Consider the following 20,540-nt stretch of genomic DNA (forward strand, 5'->3'; position numbering starts at 1 on the left):
TCTCAAGCAACTATACTACTCCCTGATCCACCCATACCTTACGTATGGTGTCATCACTTGGGGCTCTGCTGTTGACAAACATATTAGAAGGCTTCTAACTCTCCAGAAAAAAGCGGTGCGAATAATTTCAAAATCTAAGTTCAACGACAGTTCGGCGCCTATCTTTAGTTGCCTAAAAATTCTGACAGTGGACGATCTATTCACTGTTCAACTCTGTAGACTTGTCTATGATCACACCAAAAACGGTCTGCCAGAATCACTTCAGAAAATATTCTGCCCAAATTATGACTTTCACTCCTATTCAACCCACAATCGAAATGCCATACATTTATCTCGAGTGCGTAAAGACATCGTATTGCGCAGCTTTATTTACAGAGCGCCTACAGCTTGGTCTGCCCTGCCAGAACACATTAAAACTTCCGATACTGTCCGGTGTTTTGATTCAAGACTTAAGAAATACCTTATCGCGAAATATTAAAATTAAAGCTTTTGCAACAATTTAAAGAATTTTAATCCGCTACGACCGTTCGCGTAGTAATAACCAAAATCCTTGTTTGATACTGGGTAGGTGAGTGGGGGGGGAGAATTCTGATGTTCAAATTATTTTCTTTTCATTTATTTTGTTTTTTTTACTTTCTCTTCCTTTTTAATTCTCTTTTGTTTACTTATTTCTTGTTTGTTGTTTGGGTGTGTCTGTCTGCATATGTTGGGGAGGGTGGGGGATGGGTGGGTCGAGACCGGTTCCGTTTCTGTGTATTTGGTTTTTGTTTATTTTGCTTAATTTGGGACTGACAGATTTTTTAAAATCTTGGTCTCGACCCGAATCTTTTTTTTTTTTTTATGTATTTTGTAAATATACCGGTGTGTCTGTTGTACAAAATGATTCAAAATAAAGTTAAAAAAAAATGCTTCTGTATTGGAAATCACAAAATGGGCTCAGGAATATTTCCAGAGAACATTATCTGTGAACACAATTCACCGTGCCATCCGCCGTTGCCAGCTAAAACTCTATAGTTCAAAGAAGAAGCCATATCTAAACATGATCCAGAAGCGCAAACGTCTTCTTTGGGCCAAGGCTCATTTAAAATGGACTGTGACAAAGTGGAAAACTGTTCTGTGGTCAGACGAATCAAAATTTGAAGTTCTTTATGGAAATCAGGGACGCTGTGTCATTCGGACTAAAGAGGAGAAGGACGACCCAAATTGTTATCAGCGCTCAGTTCAGAAGCCTGCATCTCTGATGGTATGGGGTTGCATTAGTGCGTGTGGCATGGGCAGCTTACGCATCTGGAAAGACACCATCAATGCTGAAAGGTATATCAAGATTCTAGAGCAACATATGCTCCCATCCAGACGACGTCTCTTTCAGGGAAGACCTTGCATTTTCCAACATGACAGTGCCAAACCACATACTGCATCAATTACAGCATCATGGCTGCGTAGAAGAAGGGTCCGGGTACTGAACTGGCCAGCCTGCAGTCCAGATCTTTCATCCATAGAAAACATTTGGCGTGTCATAAAACGGAAGAAACGACAAAAAAGACCCAAGACATTTGAGCAACTAGAATCCTACATTAGACAAGAATGGGTTAACATTCCTATCCCTAAACTTGAGCAACTTGTCTCCTCAGTCCCCAGACGTTTACAAACTGTTGTAAAGAGAAAAGGGGATGTCTCACGGTGGTAAACATGGCCTTGTCCCAACTTTTTTGAGATGTGTTGTTGTCATGAAATTTAAAATGACCTAATTTTTCTCTTTAAATGATACATTTTCTCAGTTTAAACATTTGATATGTCATCTATGTTCTATTCTGAATAAAATATGGAATTTTGAAACTTCCACATCATTGCATTCCATTTTTATTTACAATTTGTACTTTGTCCCAACTTTTTTGGAATCGGGGTTGTATTTTGGAAGGACAGTTTTTAGATCAGCATGGTTGAAATCCCCAGCGAGAATGATGAAACCATCTGGGTGTGTTGTCTGTTGTTCGCTGATGGCATGGTAGAGTTCATTTAGTGCTGCATTTGTCTCGCTGTTGTTGGTCGGTGGAATGTAAACTGCGACGAGCAGAATCGCGGTAAACTCTCTCAGCAAGTAGAATGGACGGCACTTAATGATCATGAACTCAGCCAGTGATGAACAGTGTCTATAAACTACCTTAGCGTCTCTGCACCATTCATCTCGGATGTAAACACACACGCCCCCGCCACGACTTTTACCTCCTTCCAAGAGCGCTCTGTCCGCTCGGTAGCATGTTAGCTGCTCCAGTTGTATGGCTGAGTCAGGGATGTTGTTGTTTAGCCATGTTTCAGTGAAAATGAGCACACAACAGCTGCTTACTGTCCGGTTCGCTGATCTTAGAAGTCGAATGTGGTCCATTTTGTTGTCCAGTGATCTGATGTTTGCTAGCAGAATAGATGGTATGGCCGGCCGAGTAGGGTTAGCTGCTAGCCTGTTCCGGATGCCTCCGTGTTTCCACCACTTCCTAGTTCGCGAGCACCGCGGTCAATGCCTCTTTCCTGGGGTCGACGTGCTAGGTGAGTCCGCAGGTCTGCGCAGGATTCCCAGCTCCTGTAGCGTCCGTGTTTCAATATCCAAAACATCGCATATCTTGCTGTTCCAAATTTACAACAATTCCTGTTGGCTGTACTTGTGTTCCGACATACATACAGAAAGACACTTCGAAAAACACATTTTACAAAGAAAACAAACAAAACACGGGAGAGACAGGGGCCGCTGTGTCTGTGCCACGCTACCACCAGAAGTACAGAATATGTACAGATTTGTTGATCTAGCAGCACTAAGAGCTTTTCTATACATCAGGAAGCTCTCCTTCCATGCTAATTTGAACGCTACCAATTTTGTTTGATGCCATTTACGTTCCAATTTTCGAGTGGTCTGTTTTAAAGTGCAAGTGTCATCATTATACCAAGGTGCTAATTTTTTTCTCTCTGATCATTTTCCTTTTAAGGGGAGCTACATTATCTAAAGTATAGCGGAACGTTGAAAATAAGCATTCAGTTGCCTGATCAAGTTCTGCAGGAGCTGACAGTGACCCAATCAAAGTTGATAACTCTTGGAGATCATTTATAAAGCTCTGTGCAGTAGTTGACGTGAATGTATGTTTAATCCAGTAGCGAGGTGAGGTGCATATATTATTACTCAGATACATTTTGAATGAGATGAGATAATGATCTGAGATAACTTCAGACTGTGGAAGTTTGACTATATTTTCTATGTTTAACCCGAATGTTAGTATTAGACCGAGGGTGTGACCACCATTATGGGTCGGTCCTATGACATTTTGATTAACCCCTACTGAATCTAAAATGGACACAAACACTGTTTTCAAAGGGTCTTCTGGGTTCTCAAAGTGAATATTAAAATCTCCAACAACTAAAGCTTTGTCTAAGGAAATAACCAGGTCTGAGATAAAATCTGCAAATTCAGAAAGAAACTCAGAATATGGCCCTAGGGGCCTGTAAATAATAAGTAACGGAATTAATTGGGTAGACTCATTTTTCGAGGCTACATATATTATATTAGTATGAAGAACTTCACATGTATTAAATTTATAACCAGGTTTGTGTGTTACACCTAGATAATCATTATAAATAACCACGACGCCTCCTCCTCTGTCAGTTAGACGAGGCTGGTGTACTGTATGTAACTGTATCCAGGAGGACTAGCTTCATTTAATGCTATATATTAATTTGGTTTAACTCATGTTTCTATTAAACGCAATACATTTAACTCCTGATCAGTAATAAGTTCATTAACCATTAGCGCTTTAGATGTAAGAGATCTAATATTTAATAGCCCCACCTTTAGATCAAAGGTGCTGGCAGCGGCTGTACAGTCAGTATGATCTAATTTTATATTGATTAGGCTACTGGAACAAACTCTCTGAGTATTTCTACTTTTTTGTTGAACAGACCCAGTCTCGATGTAGTGGACCTTGAGTGATGACTCTGTGCAGCTAGCAGACAGTCGGTTTAGCCTGTTCGTCTGCTCCCTGGCCTTGGCTCTGGATTGTCAGAAATTAACTAGGCCTGTTCTGAGACTATGACCTATGCTGCAAGAAATGAGAGCAGCACCTTCCCGAGTGGGATGGATACCGTCCTGCCCTAACAGGCCAGCAGTGCCCTCAAAATTAGCCCAATTATCTATAAAGCCCACACTGTTTTCAGAGCACCACCTGGACAACCAGCAGTTCAGTGACCATAACCTCCTGTAAGCTACATCGCCACGCCGCATTGGGATGGGGCCAGAGCATACTACAGCATCAGACATCGCCTTCGCTAATTTAAACAGCTCTACAAAGTTACTCTTCGTAACCTCAGACTGATGAAGGCATATATCATTAGCTCCTGCATGGATAACTATCTTTGAGAACCTGTGCTTGCCTAAGAACCTAAGATTACCTGCTATGTTAAATGTACAATGTACACTTAACTCCTGATGAGTAATAAGTTCATTAACCATTAGTGCTTTAGATGTCTCATCTCATTATCTCTAGCTGTTTTATCCTGTTCTACAGGGTCGTAGGCAAGTTGGAGCCTATCCCAGCTGACTACGGGCGAAAGGCGGGGTACACCCTGGACAAGTCACCAGGTCATCACAGGGCTGACACATAGACACAGACAACCATTCACACTCACATTCACACCTATGGTCAATTTAGAGTCACCAGTTAACCTAACCTGCATGTCTTTGGACTGTGGGGGAAACCGGAGCACCCAGAGGAAACCCACGCAGACACGGGGAGAACATGCAAACTCCACACAGAAAGGCCCTCGCCGGCCACGGGGCTCGAACCCAGACCTTCTTGCTGTGAGGCGACAGTGCTACCCACTACACCACCGTGCCGCCCCACTTTAGATGTAAGAGATCTAATATTTAATAGCCCCACCATTAGATCAAAGGTGCTGGCAGCAGCTGTACAGTCAGTATGATCTAATTTTATATTGATTAGGTTACTGGAACAAACTCTCTGAATAGTTCTACTTTTTTGTTTAGCTTGGGGAACAGACACAGTCTCGATGTAGTGGACCCTGAGTGACGACTCTGTGCAGCTAGTAGACAATTGGTTTAGCCTGTTCATCTGCTTCCTGGCCTTGTCTCTGGATTGTCAGAAATTAACTAGGCCTGTTCTGAGACTATGACCTATGCTGCAGGAAATGAGAGCAGCACCTTCCCAAGTGGGATGGATACCATCCTGCCCTAACAGGTCAGCAGTGCCCTCAAAATTAGCCCAATTATCTATAAAGCCCACACTCAGCCAGACTCCATAGACAACGTTCCTGACTGCTATCAGGACCTTCTAGAGGCCTTCAGTAAGGGGAAGGCCTGCAGGCTACCACCACACTGGCTGTATGACTGCGCGATTGACTGACTACCAGGTATGTCACCACCACATGGTCGTATTTACCCTCTATCCCAGAAGGAGCATGTTCCTATGGAGAAGTATATTCAGGAGGCCCTCAAACAGGGATGCATCCATCCTTCCAAGTCCCCTGCTTCTGCTGGTTTCTTTTTTGTGGAGAAACGAGGAGGTGGTCTAAGGCCTTGCATTGATGATAGAGGTCTCAACCAGGTTACTGTTAAATACCCCTATCCTCTTCCATTAGTCCCTGCAGCACTTGAGCAACTCAGATCCGCAAAGATTGTCTCGAAGCTTGATCTCCGAAAGGCTTATAACCTGATCAGGATCAGAAAGGGGGACGAATGGAAGACTGCCGAAGCATGACCACGGGACACTTCAAATACCAGGTAATGCCTTATGGCCTTTCTTTGGCACCCAGTGTGTTCCAGTGCCTTATCAATGACATGCTACAGGACATGCTGGGCAAATTATGCTCTTGCGTACATAGATGATTATTCTGATTTACTCTTCAGATATCAAGAGTCGGGCGGCACGGTTGTGTAGTGGTTAGCGCTGTCGCCTCACGGCAAGAAGGTCCAGGTTCGAGCCCCATGGCCGGCGAGGGCCTTTCTGTGCGGAGTTTGCATGTTCTCCCCGTGTCTGCGTGGGTTTCCTCTGGGTGCTCCGGTTTCCCCCACAGTCCAAAGACATGCAGGTTAGGTTAACTGGTGACTCTAAATTGACCGTAGGTGTGAATGTGAGTGTGAATGGTTGTCTGTGTCTATGTGTGAGCCCTGTGATGACCTGGCAACTTGTCCAGGGTGTACCCTGCCTTTCGCCTGTAGTCAGCTGGGATAGGCTCCAGCTTGCCTGCGACCCTGTAGAACAGGATAAAGCGGCTACAGATAATGAGATGAGATGAGACATCAAGAGTCACCAGGAATACGTCGGAGCCATCCTCAAACGTTTACTCTACATAAACCATCCTCAAACCACCTCTACATAAAGGCAGAGAAATGTAAGGATCCATCAAAGTAAGATCTCCTTCCTCGACTACAACCCCGATTCCAAAAAAGTTGGGACAAAGTACACATTGTAAATAAAAATGGAATGCAATGATGTGGAAGTTTCAAAATTCCATATTTTATTCAGAATAGAACAATAGATAACATATCAAATGTTTAAACTGAGAAAATGTATCATTTAAAGAGAAAAATTAGGTGATTTTAAATTTCATGACAACAACACATCTCAAAAAAGTTGGGACAAGGCCATGTTTACCACTATGAGACATCCCCTTTTCTCTTTACAACAGTCTGTAAACGTCCGGGGACTTAGGAGACAAGTTGCTCAAGTTTAGGGATACGAATGTTAACCCATTCTTGTCTAATGTAGGATTCTAGTTGCTCAACTGTCTTAGGTTTTTTGTCGTATCTTCTGTTTTATGATGCCATGATGCTGTAATTGATGCAGTATGTGGTTTGGCATTGTCATGTTGGAAAATGCAAGGTCTTCCCTGAAAGAGACGTCGTCTGGATGGGAACATATGTTGCTCTAGGACCTGGATATACCTTTCAGCATTGATGCTGTCTTTCCAGATGTGTAAGTTGCCCATGCCACATGCACTAATGCAACCCCATACCATCAGAGATGCAGGCTTCTGAACTGAGCGCTGATAACAACTTGGGTTGTCCTTCTCCTCTTTAGTCCGAATGACACGGCGTCCCTGATTTCCATAAAGAACTTCAAATTTTGATTCGTCTGACCACAGAACAGTTTTCCACTTTACCACAGTCCATTTTAAATGAGCCTTGGCCCAGAGAAGACGTCTGCGCTTCTGGATCATGTTTAGATACGGCTTCTTCTTTGAACTATAGAGTTTTAGCTGGTAACGGCGGATGGCACAGTGAATCGTGTTCACAGATAATGTTCTCTGGAAATATTCCTGAGCCCATTTTGTGATTTCCAATACAGAAGCATGCCTGTATGTGATGCAGTGCCGTCTAAGGGCCCGAAGATCACGGGCACCCAGTATGGTTTTCCGGCCTTGACCCTTATGCACAGAGATTCTGCCAGATTCTCTGAATCTTTTGATGATTGTAGCAGTTCGTAGGGGTTGAGCACAAAAAAGACGGCAGGCCAGAATTAAGTTCCACAAGAACCTCTTTATTTTATGTCTTTTCAGACTTGAGATACTCTATCTATCCACACACACACACACACACACACACACACACACACACACCAATTGTCTGGTTGGGGAGAGCCACTCCTTCCTCTGCTCTCTCTCTCCTTATAGGGCACAGTCACTGGGGAAGACACACAAACACCGATTAACCAACATCAGGTGCAGTGATTCTGCCACTTACCTTCCCTGACTCTGCCCTCCAGTCACAGACCGCCGCTTGACCACGCCCCCACTGCCACATACCCCCACCACCCGACTCTGGCCGGGCAGCCATCCGGCCTGCAGCTGACCCCCCCCCCCCCCCCCCCCCCCGATGGGAGAGGAAGTCTGCCATGACCATCTGTGCCCCTGGCCTGTGGACCACCTTGAAATTAAAGGGCTGGAGTGCCAGATACCAACGGGTGATCCACGCATTAGCATCCTTCATGTGGTGGAGCCACTGGAGGGGCGTGTGGTCCGAATAGAGGGTAAAAGAGTGCCCCAGGAGGTAGTAGCGGAGGGCGAGGACCGCCCACTTGATCGCCAGGCACTCCTTTTCGATGGTGCTGTAGTGCCCCTCATGCACCGACAGCTCCCTGCTTACCGTATGTACAGGGCAGGGCGGTCCTCCCCCTCCACCTCCTGGGACAGAACAGCCCCAAGCCCTCTGTCCGACGTGTCCGTCTGCAACGTAAAGGGGAGAGAAAAGTCAGGGGAGTGTAACAGTGGCCCCCCGCACAGTGCAGCCTTCACCTCAGAGAAAGCCCACTGGCATTGCTCTGTCCACTGGACCGGATCTGGTGCCCCCTTTTTAGTCAGATCAGTCAGTGGGCTGGTGACGTCCGAATAATTAGGTATAAACCTACAATAGTAGCCAGCCAGCCCCAGGAACTGTCTCACCCCCTTTTTGGTCTTGGGCCTTGGGCAGGTTGCAATTGCTGCTGTCTTGTTAATTTGGGGACGCACCTGCCCGTTGCCCAAGCAGAAGCCCAGATACTGCACTTCCACCCGCCCAATCGCACACTTCTTCGGGTTGGCTGTGAGACCCGCCCACCTCAGCGACCTAAGGACGGCCCTCAGATGTTGTAGGTGCTGCGGCCAGTCATTACTATAAATAATGATGTCATCTAGGTATGCGGCCGCATAGGTGGCGTGGGGGCGGAGGACCCTATCCATCAGTCACTGGAACGTAGCGGGCGCCCCAAACAGCCCAAAAGGAAGTGTGACAAACTGGTGTAAGCCGAACGGTTTGGAAAAGGCTGTTTTTTCTCGGGATAATGGAGTCAAGGGGATCTGCCAATAACCCTTTGTCAAATCCAGTGTCGAGTAAAAGCGAGCCGTGCCTAGTTGATCGAGCAACTCATTAATACGAGGCATTGGGTACGCGTCGAATTTAGACACCGCGTTGACTTTTCTATAGTCTACACAGAACCGGACCGACCCATCAGTCTTGGGTACCAAGACCACCGGGCTGCTCCAGTCACTGTGGAACTCCTCGACGATGCCCATTTCGAGCATGGCCTCGAGTTCTTCCCGAACCACTTTTTTCTTGTGTTCGGGTAGCCTGTAAGGGCAGCTGTGCACTACCACCCCCGGGGGCATCTCAATGTAGTGCTCTATGAGGTCGGTGCGGCCGGGTAGGGGTAAGAACACGTCCAAAAACTCGGTCTGCAACTGGGCGACCTCCATGAGTTGGGTCGGGGAGAGGTGGTCTCCACAGGGGACCGGAGAGGTAGGCGATGCCAATGTTCCCTTTTGAACCTCCGGCCCCAGCTCCGCCTTCTCCGGAACCACCGACACCAACACCACGGGGACCTCCTCGTTCCAGAGTTTAAGCAGATTGAGGTGGTAAATCTGTAGCGCCCCACCCCTGTCCATTCGCCTCACCTCGTAGTCGACGTCACCGACTCGCCGTGTGACCTCAAAGGGTCCTTGCCACTTGTCGATTAATTTGGAGCTCGATGTGGGCAACAGTACGAGAACTTTATCTCCCGGTGCGAACTCCCTAAGGTGCGTACCCCTGTCGTACAGGCGGGTTTGCCGTTCTTGGGCCTGCCGCAAATTCTCCTGGGTTAGGTGTGTGAGTGTGTGGAGTTTTGCACGCAGGTCCATAACGCATTGAATTTGATTTTTACTGGGTAAAGGTTCCTCCTCCCAATTTTCTTGCAGCACATCTAGAATGCTGCGCGGCTTACGCCCATATAACAATTCGAACGGGGAGATCCCTGTGGAGGCTTGGGGGACCTCTTGCACTGCAAATAACAAGGGTTTGAGCCATTTATCCCAATTATGTGCGTCCTCACTTACGAATTTTTTAATTATATTCTTGAGGGTGTGATTGAACCGTTCAACTAAACCGTCCGTTTGTGGGTGATAAACGCTGGTGCGGATCGGCTTAATACCTAACAACCCATACAGTTCGTTCAGTGTACGTGACATAAACAAGGTGCCTTGGTCAGTCAGAATCTCTTTCGGGATTCCAACTCGGGAGATGATGTGGAAGAGCACTTCCACAATACTGCATGCTGAGATATTGCGAAGAAGCACTGCTTCCGGGTATCGCGTTGCATAGTCCCCCAGAACTAAAATAAAGCGATACCCCCATGCTGACCGATCTAATGGCCTGACAAGATCCATCCCAATTCTTTCGAATGGGGTCTCGATTAATGGGAGAGGGCGCAAAGGTGCCGCTGGATTTATGAACTGGCATTCGCGGCACACCGTACACCACCTACGGACATCACCGCGAATCCCTGGCCAATAGAACTGGGCCATTAGTCGGGCTAGTGTCTTATCCTGCCCTAAGTGTCCAGCCATGGGATTAACGTGAGCCGCCTGGAATACCAACTCCCGGCGGCTCTTTGGAATCAAAAGCTGCATGACTTGCTCTTTAGTCTGAGTGTCCTGCATCACTCGGTATAATCTATCCTTCATAATAGAAAAATAGGGGAAGGACGGGGTGGCGTTTGGCTGGAGCGTTTGACCATCAATTACCCTCACTTTGTCAAACGCATGCCGCAGAGACTCGTCTCGCGACTGCTCTAATGGGAAATCTGCAAGGGATTCCCCAAGAGAGGGAGGAGGAGCCTGCTGCTCCTCACTCTGACGCGGAGATGACGTAGACAGCTCTGTGACAGCTGCTCCCGCCAAAGCGACACCGGGATCTCCCCCTGCTGAACTACGGCAGGACCCACTCTTCACTAGATGGCTCATTAACTCCCCGAATCCCGGCCAATCAGTCCCCAAAATTATTGAGTGGGTGAGGTGAGGATTAACCGCCGTCTTTACTCTAAATTTTTCCCCTCAGAAAAGAATGTGGACCGACACTAAAGGGTAGCTGTGAACATCCCCATGCACACACAACACCTTCACCCCCTGTGCTCCCCCCAATGCCTCGTCTTGCACCAGGCTTTGGTGAATTGAGGTCTGATTACAGCCAGAGTCCACCAAAGCCTGATATGCATCCCCTTGGATACTCACTGGTATGCAATACGCTCTGGCCCGATCGAGGGCAGCTCCTGGCGGGTCGGGGATCCGAACCACTGCGCCCACTTCCATCGCCGAGCACTGCTGTTGGAGGTGGCCTGGCTCCCTGCAGCGCCAGCAAACTGGCCCGGGCTTCCTCTCTGCACCGGCACTCACTCACCTGAGGGGGGGAAGAGACAGACACAGAAGGGAAAAATGGGAGGGCACCATGGGTGCAACGGGCCGGCTGGGGTGGGGCCGGCCCCCGCCTCCGCGGTGGGGGAACGGGGCGAGGATGAGACACAGGAGTAGAGAGAGAGGGAGAAGAGAGAAGAAGAGGATGTCCGCTGTCCTGCCATCAGAACAGCCACCAAATGGTCCTCCGCCAACTTGATCGCCTGATCCAGCGACGCCGGGCGGTGGCACTGGACCCACTCCGCGGTTCCCTCTGGTAGGCGGGCAATGAACTGCTCTAATACCACCTGATCAATGATCCCCTCAGCGTCGTGGTTGCTGGCCCTCAACCACAGCCAGCAGGCATCCCGGAGCTGCTGGCCAAACGCGAACGGCCGGCCGACTTCCTCCAGACGCAGAGCGCAGAAGCGCTGTCGCTGTTGTTCAGGGGTGCGCCTCACCCACAGGAGGACGGCCCGGCGAAGGTCCGCGTAGACCAGCCGGCGATCAGCGGGGAGCTGTAGTGTGGCCAGCTGCGCCTCGCCCGTTAGCAGGCCCGTTAGCATGTTCCACCGGCCAGCCCGAGGCCTGTGCTGCCTGCTCAAAGAGCATGAGGAAGGCCTTGGGGTCGTCATGCGGGCCCATTTTAGTGAGGGTGAGGGGAGAAGGGCCTGTGGAGGTGGTGGACCCCGCCGATGCGAGGAGGTGCCAGAACGCCTGTCGGTCTTCCTGCTGCGCCAGCACCAGGGCCTCGAACCGGTGCTCCTGCTCCTTTCGGAGGGTGACTAGCACCTGGTGCTGGCTCTGCTGGGCCGTGGTGAGGGCGTGGACCAGGTCCACGAAGGGGGAGGACTCCATGGGGCTGTTCTTTTTCCTGTGTTCGAATCCCGGGTTTCGGCACCACTGTAGCAGTTCGTAGGGGTGGAGCACAGAAAAGACGGCAGGCCAGAATTAAGTTCCACAAGAACCCCTTTATTTTATGTCTTTTCAGACTTGAGATACTCTATCTATCCACACACACGCGCGTGCACACACCAGTCATCTGGTTGGGGAGAGCCACTCCTTCCTCTGCTCTCTCTCTCCTTATAGGGCGCGGTCACTGGGGAAGACACACAAACACCGATTAACCAACATCAGGTGCAGTGATTCTGCCACTTACCTTCCCTGACTCTGCCCTCCGGTCACAGACCAACGCTTGACCATGCCCCCGCTGCCACAATGATATTATGCACTGTAGATGAAAAGCTTTTTTTGTGTGTGTCTTCCCCAGTGACCGCGCCCTTTAAAAGGAGAGAGCAGAGAAAGGGAGCTCTCTCCCCAACTAGAACACTTGTGTGTGTGTGTGTGTGTGTGTGTGTGGCTGGGAGAGTGTGAAAGACAAGCTGAAAAGCTAAAAATAAAAAGAGTTTATGTTCAAACTCTTTGCAATTTTACACTGTCAAACTCCTTTCTGATATTGCTCCACTATTTGTTGGCGCAGAATTAGGGGGAATGGTGATCCTCTTCCCATCTTTACTTCTGATAGCCGCTGCCACTCCAAGATGCTCTTTTTCTACCCAGTCATGTTAATGACCTATTGCCAATTGACCTAATGAGTTGCAATTTGGTCCTCCAGCTGTTCCTTTTTTGTACCTTTAACTTTTCCAGCCTCTTATTGCCCCTGTCCCAACTTTTTTGAGATGTGTTGCTGTCATGAAATTTTAAATGAGCCAATATTTGGCATGAAATTTCAAAATGTCTCACTTTCGACATTTGATATGTTGTCTATGTTCTATTGTGAATACAATATCAGTTTTTGAGATTTGTAAATTATTGCATTCCGTTTTTATTTACAATTTGTACTTTGTCCCAACTTATTTGGAATCAGGGTTGTATATTATCAGCACAGAAGTGGTAAGCATGGACTCAAGCAAAGTATCCGCCATCACCTCCTGGCCGACACCCAAGTCCGTAAAGGACCTTCAGTGATTCTTGGGCTTCACTAACTTCTACCACCAGTTCATTTGGGGGTTTCGCACCATAGCAGCCTGTGGCAGCAGGGGCGTGGCCAAGCGGCAGTCTGTGAATGGAGGGCGGAGTCAGGGAAGGTAAGTAGTGGAATCATTGCAGCTGATGGGAATTAACCTGTGTTTGTGTGTCTTCCCCAGTGACCGTGCCCTTTAAAAGGAGAGAGCAGAGAAAGGGAGCTCTCTCCCCAACCAGAACACTTTTGTGTGTGTGTGTGTGTGTGTGTGTGTGGCTGGGAGAGTGTGAAAGACAAGCTGAAAAGCTAAAAGTAAAAAGAGTTTTTGAGAACTCAGTTCTGGCCTGCCGTGCTTCTGTGTGCCACCCACCTGGTCAGATACTACAGTAGGCCAGAACTGAGTTCTCAAAAGCTCTTTTTATTTTTAGCTTTTCAGCTTGTCTTTCTCACACTCTCCCAGCCACACATGCGCGCACACACAAGTGTTCTGGTTGGGGAGAGAGCTCCCTTTCTCTGCTCTCTCCTTTTAAAGGGTGCGGTCACTGGGGAAGACACACAAACACAGGTTAATTCCCATCAGGTGCAATGATTCCACCACTTACCTTCCCTGACTCCACCCTCCATTCACAGACTGACACTTGGCCATGCCCCCGCTGCCACACAGCCCCTCTACCAACATTATTGAAGAAGGGACCTAAATGTCTACAGTGGAACTCAGCTGCAGAGAAAGCTTTCAATCAGCCCAAGCTTGCTTTCACTTCGGCTTCCCATACTCCAGCATCCTGACCCTACTAAGCCGTTCATCATTGAAGTAGATGCGTCGGATACTGGAGTTGGGGCCATTCTCTCCCAACGCTTTGGGGAGAAACACAAGCTACACCCAGTAGCCTTCTTTTCTAAGAAATTATCCTCAGCAGAAAGGAATTATGACATGGGGAACAGAGAACTCCTTGCTATCAAATTAGCCCTCAAGGAGTGGCAGCGCTGGTTAGAGGGGGCTACTCACCCCTTCACAATTCTCACGAATCACAAGAATTTGGAGTATCTCAAGAAAGCCAAGAGATTAAATCCACGTCAGGCCAGGTGGGCATTGTTCTTCACCAGGTTTGACTTCACAATTTAATTCCGCCCAGGTTCCAAGAACACTAAAGCAATCACGCTGTCTAGGACATTCAGTACATCCTTCCAAGACCCAGTATCTCACAATATCCTTCCTCCACAGTGCTTCGTGTGATCCATCACCTGGGAACTGGACAAGGAAATAAGGAAGTCACAGCCACAAAACCGTCCTATTCATCTCCCACCTGGCCTTCTCTACGAACCCATGCACCTTCGCAGGCAACTCATCAACTGGGCACATGCATCTCCCGCCACTGGACATCCGGGCAGTCAACGCATGTACCAAATGCTGAAAAATAAGTATTGGTGGGAGAACATGCTCACAGAAATCAACCAGTTTATCGTTTCGTGTTCTGAATGTGCCCAAGCTAAAGTCCCGAGAACCCCCCCCCAGGCAAATTATGCCCCCCCGATTCCCCAAAGACCCTGGTCACACTTAGCCATTGACTTCATCACGGACCTCCCTCTCAAGGAAACACCACCATAATGGTAACCATCAACAGATTTTCTAAAGCACTTAAACTTATCCCGTTGCCTGGCATCCCCACAACTGCCCAAACTGCAGGACTGTTGTTTCAACAAGTCTTCAGATATTATGGCATTCCTGAGGATATAGTTAGTGACTGGGGCCCTCAATTCATTTCATGATTCTGGACTAGCTTCATGGAAAGGTTGGGAGTATTGGTAAGCCTCACATCAAGCCTCACCCCCCAGTCTAATAGCCAAGTAGAGAGAGCAAATCAAGAAATCAGTTGTTTCTTAAGAATCTACTGCAGGCACTGGGCACACTTCCTTCCTTGGGCCGAGTATGCACAAAACTTACTCAAACACTCAGCCACCCAGTTAACACCGTTTCAGCGCATATTCGATTACCAACCACCCTTGTTCCCCTGGGACGACACTCCTAGCCAGGTACGAGCGGTTGACGACTGGTTCAGATGCAGTCAAGCTGTCTGGGAAGAGGTTCATCAGCGTCTTGTAACAGTTTGCACTAAGTACAAGGAGTATGCAGATAAGCATAGAGGAGAGACTCCGAACTTTTCCCCTGATTACAGAGTTTTGGTAGCAACAAAGAACCTATGAGAACACAACACCTGTAGAAAACTTCAGCCATGTTACATCGGGCCATTCAAGGTAATACATTGCATTAACGAAGCAGCATATCATCTCAAACATCCCCCACATAGCCAAATATCTCCCACCTTCCATGTAGCACATCTAAAACCTGCTATCCCGGGACCTCTTGCCAGCAACACACCGGTCCAGGAGCATCCCACACTCCAGCTCGAGGGAGAGCCCATCTACCAGGTAAATAAGATTCAAGATTCAAGACGAAGAGGAGGCCAAATCGAGTACCTGGTGGACTGGGAGGGATATGGACCCGAGGAGTTGGGTCAGGGCCAAGGACATCCTAGATCCCCTGTTAAAACAAGAATTTCACACCCAGCATCCCAACAAACCAGCGCCCAGAGGCAGGGGTCATTCAAGAAAAAAGGTAGTTCCCAGAGGTAGCTCCTTGGGGGGGTTCTGTCAATAAACCTGCTGAGAGTAAACAAACTACAAACATGGACACTTTGAACTACAGCTCCCAAGATTCACAGCGCCCTCTGTCTCCCTCCTACTGAAAGTCAGCTGTCTCTCATTTCCTCAATTACTTGTTCACCTATTTAAGCTCCCCTAACCAACACTCCAATGTGAAGTATTTTTCTGTCTTTTCAGTTCATAGCAAGCCTCATTTATTCTGACCCTTTTGCTATTTCTCACATGTTTTTGCTCTTGCCTTATCCACCCTGTGTTGTTTGCCAATCACCTGACCCTTGCTTGTTTACTGATGCTGATTCCTGTCCCTCGTTTTGGCTTCGTTGTCAGTCTGCATCCTGCTCTCCTCCACGCATACATCTTTAAGTGCCTGCATTCTAACAGCTTTCAGTAATTTCTTTGAACTGTTCTTTTTCTGTGGCATACATCTTTAACCCCTTGGCTGTAACCCATAACTAATTGTAATGGGCCAGACATATAGGACAAAAATAGGTCAAAATTGGGACATTTTGATAATCTTTCTTGAACTTGTTCAGAGCTTTTATATTTTTTAATATTTGTATAGAAAAAAAATGTTGTAGAGTAAAAAATAACTTTAGTAATCAAAAACATCCAAAAAAAAACCCCAAGACAATGTGTCTTGTCAATGAGAACCTGTCCATAAACATGAATTACTAGTACTTGAAAACACACAATGTACACTAAGGGTCTATGTATTCCAAGGAACTGGGTACCATTTTCATGATGGTCTTTGGTATGACCCAACTGTGAATAGAACTCACGATCTCCCAATCAAGAGGTAGACACGCTAACCACTAGGCCAACTCGTGGTAATGTGCCACTGTGAAGTGAAAGTAATGTGCCATGTAAGGTACATAAAAGGTGTTTATGGCAAGTAGTGTACGTCATAAGGCACAGATTTCATGGCGTACATGATTCGTCCAAGGGCATTGAAGGGGTTAATTTAAAAAAAAAAACAACTAGAATTTGGTGCACAAGTTTAAATTTTCTTTGGGTTTTTTGAAATCAACACAGGGTCATATATAAAAAAATATGCATGTACGCACCTTGACCAAAAGTTTTTGTTTACCATGAACAATTCTGGCTGGATATTTCACAGTGCATCATGGTAGAATTGGTAGAGTTCAATTAAATTTGTTTGTTTTCTTGACATGGACTTGACTTATAAGCACGGTCCATATATTTTCAATAGGGTTGACGTTAGGACTTGTTTTAAGCTTAATGTTAGCCTGCTTTATCTTCCACAACCAGCTCTGATCCATATTTGGGTTCATTGTTCAAGTTTCTGATGGTTTATGCTGAAGAATTCGGAGATAGTCCTCCTTCATTATTCCATCCACTTTGTGCAATGAACCCATTCCACTGGCAGCAGCAGCCCCAGAGCATGATGATCCTTCCACCACCAGATGGTACAGTGTCCCTCTGTACATGGTGGTCATTGTAGCCAAACAACTCAATCTTTGTCTCATCTGACCATACAGCTTTCCTCCAGAAGGCTTTTTCTTTGTCCATGTGGTCAGCTTCAAACTTTAGTTAAGCTTGAAGGTGTCAATTTTGGAGCAGGGGGTTATTTCTTGGATAACAGCCTCTTCATGGTGATCTGAGCTGTAGACAGTGATCCATCAGCTTCTGGTTCATGGCAGGGCTGTGCCATGGTGATTCCCAGGTTGTTCCTGATCATCTGAACCAATTTCCTTTCAGCTGAGGGTGACAGTTTGAATTTTCTTGAAGCAAAGTGGCTTGGCAAAGTGGCTACACCTCACAATAACTTGCATACAATTGTTTGAACTGATCTTGGAATTTGCAGTTGTTTAGAAATGGCTCCAAGAGACATTCTGGAGTTGTATATATCTGCAATCCTCTTTCTCAGATCTGTACTGAGCTCCTTGGACTTTTCCATTTTACTGTGTGTTGGTCAATCCAATAAGTGCTGTAAACAAACCCTTTTTATGAAGGCACAGAGAAGCTACCAGCTGTCATCAATCATGATAACTTCCTGTTAGTGAAGAGATATTTTGGAAGTTTCAGCACCTCATCTCTTCATTATCTGTAGCCACTTTATCCTTCTACAGGGTCGCAGGCAAGCTGGAGCCTATCCCAGCTGACTATGGGCGAAAGGCGGGGTACACCCTGGACAAGTTGCCAGGTCATCACAGGGCTGACACATAGACACAGACAACCACTCACATTCACACCTAGGCGACTCATTTTAGATTTTTTGGATCACGGATCCGCCGACGGCAGTTAAATACTACCGCTAGAAAAATAGTCTGTGCGTATTTTTACTTTAACCGCCGAAAGGTACAAAAAGAAATGTAAAAAAAAAAAAAAGTCACATATTTTTCTTGTAACAGCACTGTATCCCTGGTACTAGGTCATATTTCTTTAAGTAAAAAGTATTAGAATCGCAAATACAAACGACAATGTGTGTTCTATATATCCACTTCAGCCGAGTCCGAAAACGAAACTATTTACGACATTGAGTATTCACTTGAATGTTTTTATGGTATTTACGACCACTTTATGACAGTGTCAACCTCGTGCTGACCATGGCTGACGCTGACAGCATGGATTCCGAGCTATCGCCTCAACCGTACGTAAGCATAAAGTGTGGTAAAGAAAAGTCTTTTCACGGTCTCACTAACCAAAACGTGGGTGATTTTCGTCTCTCAAGCATTGAAAGTAAACAATGAAAAGATCAAAATGATCTTTGGTTCTCAGAAAGAAGGTGGTGACGTAACAAGCGCGATGCCGAATATGCCTCCCATAATGTTAGTTCGTGATTTTGGCTGCAAGTATCTGACTGTGGAATTAGAAGAGGATGGTGCCGCAGAGAGTCCTATCGAATCAAGTAGCATGAACGTATCAGCCTTCGATGTGCTCATGAGAGCTCAATGGTCATATGACCACATACCTTCAGAGAAGTAAGTACTGGAATGCTAGTCCGTGTTATAAACTTGTACACAAGAACATACACACTATATATATATATATATATATATATATATATATATATATATATATATATATATATATATATATATTTTGTGCGTGTGTGTATGTAAAGTGTCTCTCTTGAATTTAAATTATTTTATCATCTTAATCCGACATTGAAACTTTACCATGCAAAAAAAAAAAAAAAAATTGGACAAGGACATTATTTCGACCGACATCAAAAATGTGTTGAAAAAATCCATGAACCTAAAGATAAAAAAAAATGGGTAGCCCTATGGTCAATTTAGAGTCACCAGCTAACCTAACCTGCAGGTCTTTGGACTGTGGGGGGTAAACCGGAGCACCCGGAGGAAACCCACGCAGACACGGGGAGAACATGCAAACTCCACACAGAAAGGCCCTCGCCGGCCACAGGGCTCGAACCCGGACGTTCTTACTGTGAGGCGACAGCACTAACCACTATGCCACCGTGCCGCCCCTAGTTTCAGCACCTCTGAATTTAAATCTAAGTGAGCATATGAAAATTTGACCTTGTTTGTATAATTTTGACCCTGTATTGATTTCAGAAAACCCAAAGAAAATTAAAACTTGTGCACCAAATTCTAGTGATTTTTTTATTAATTAAAGATGTATGCTGTACAATCATTCTGCCACAGAAAAAGAACTATTCAAAGAAACTACTGAAAGCCCAAATATTGCCATGACATTCATATCCAAGATGACATTCCTGTCACTGTATGTAAACTGCTGACCACAACTGTATATACAATTCATGGCAGCAGCACATGTTTACACACAAACAGTAAGGAAGATCAGCAGGAGCAGACTAGCCTCACAGGGATCAGCTCCACCATCTTTACTCATCATGAGCTCTTCTGTGAGTGTTGGGTGAAGCTCAGAATAAATACATTAGGGGTCAAAGATGCCATGACACAGATTGATTGTACATAAGAGCTTAGGAACTTTTGATTTCGTTTAGCAGTCATTTCAATTACCAGCCTTTTAGCCACCAGTTTAATGCAGTCATTCTTTTGAAGGTAATGCAGTGCACACAGATCTACGGGGCATAAAAATGGATTCAGCTGATGTCTAAGGCCTTTTACAGTCAGAGAATAGATCATAGTAAAATAAACCCTGATAAATTTATTGCTGTATCATGCAGATGCTTAAGCAGAACCTGTTAGAAAAACAAATTTTTAACATTCACATGCTACACATTTCTAATGTAGACTGAACTTTCATTTTGTTTTGCAATCAGGCATTTCACTTGAAGGTTTAATGATTAACTCGCTAATGATAACATCACTGAAGAACAGGAGCTGTGATGTTCTCTAGAGATGAAAGGGGGCTATTTTATTTTCACTAAAAGGTAAAGTATCTACTGTGCTTTTAATTCCATTAGGCTTAAATGGTGGTTATCACAGCCCTGCGATGATAACCAACTTGTCCAGGATGTACCCCACCTCTCGCCCATAGTCAGCTGGGATAGGCTCCAGCTTGCCTGCGACCCTACACAGGATAAGCAGCTACAGATAATGGATGGATGGTGGTTATCATCATAATCATCAGTTGCTAATGAGATCTGCTATAAATATTAAGCACAAGTGCAACATATATTAAAATGAAGTTAGTGATGTATCTTATTGTGATCTTGAGGGAAAAGTTAAATATTCTTACTGATATATAATGACCTGGCTCAAAATTAAACATGACTCCACAACATCTGACCAATTATAAGCACAGTTCGATTTTAGAACTTTAACCGTAA

The 20,540-nt window shown here is 46.1% G+C and overlaps 1 protein-coding gene across 1 annotated transcript in view; it reads right to left on the reverse strand.

The window, feature by feature from the left end:
* vipr2 (vasoactive intestinal peptide receptor 2) overlaps positions 1-20,540 on the reverse strand; it is a 122,197-nt gene that overhangs the window by 91,454 nt on the left and 10,203 nt on the right.

The sequence above is a fragment of the Neoarius graeffei genome, chromosome 19, assembly GCF_027579695.1.
Source record: "Neoarius graeffei isolate fNeoGra1 chromosome 19, fNeoGra1.pri, whole genome shotgun sequence".
In the NCBI taxonomy this organism is placed as follows: Eukaryota; Metazoa; Chordata; class Actinopteri; order Siluriformes; family Ariidae; genus Neoarius; species Neoarius graeffei.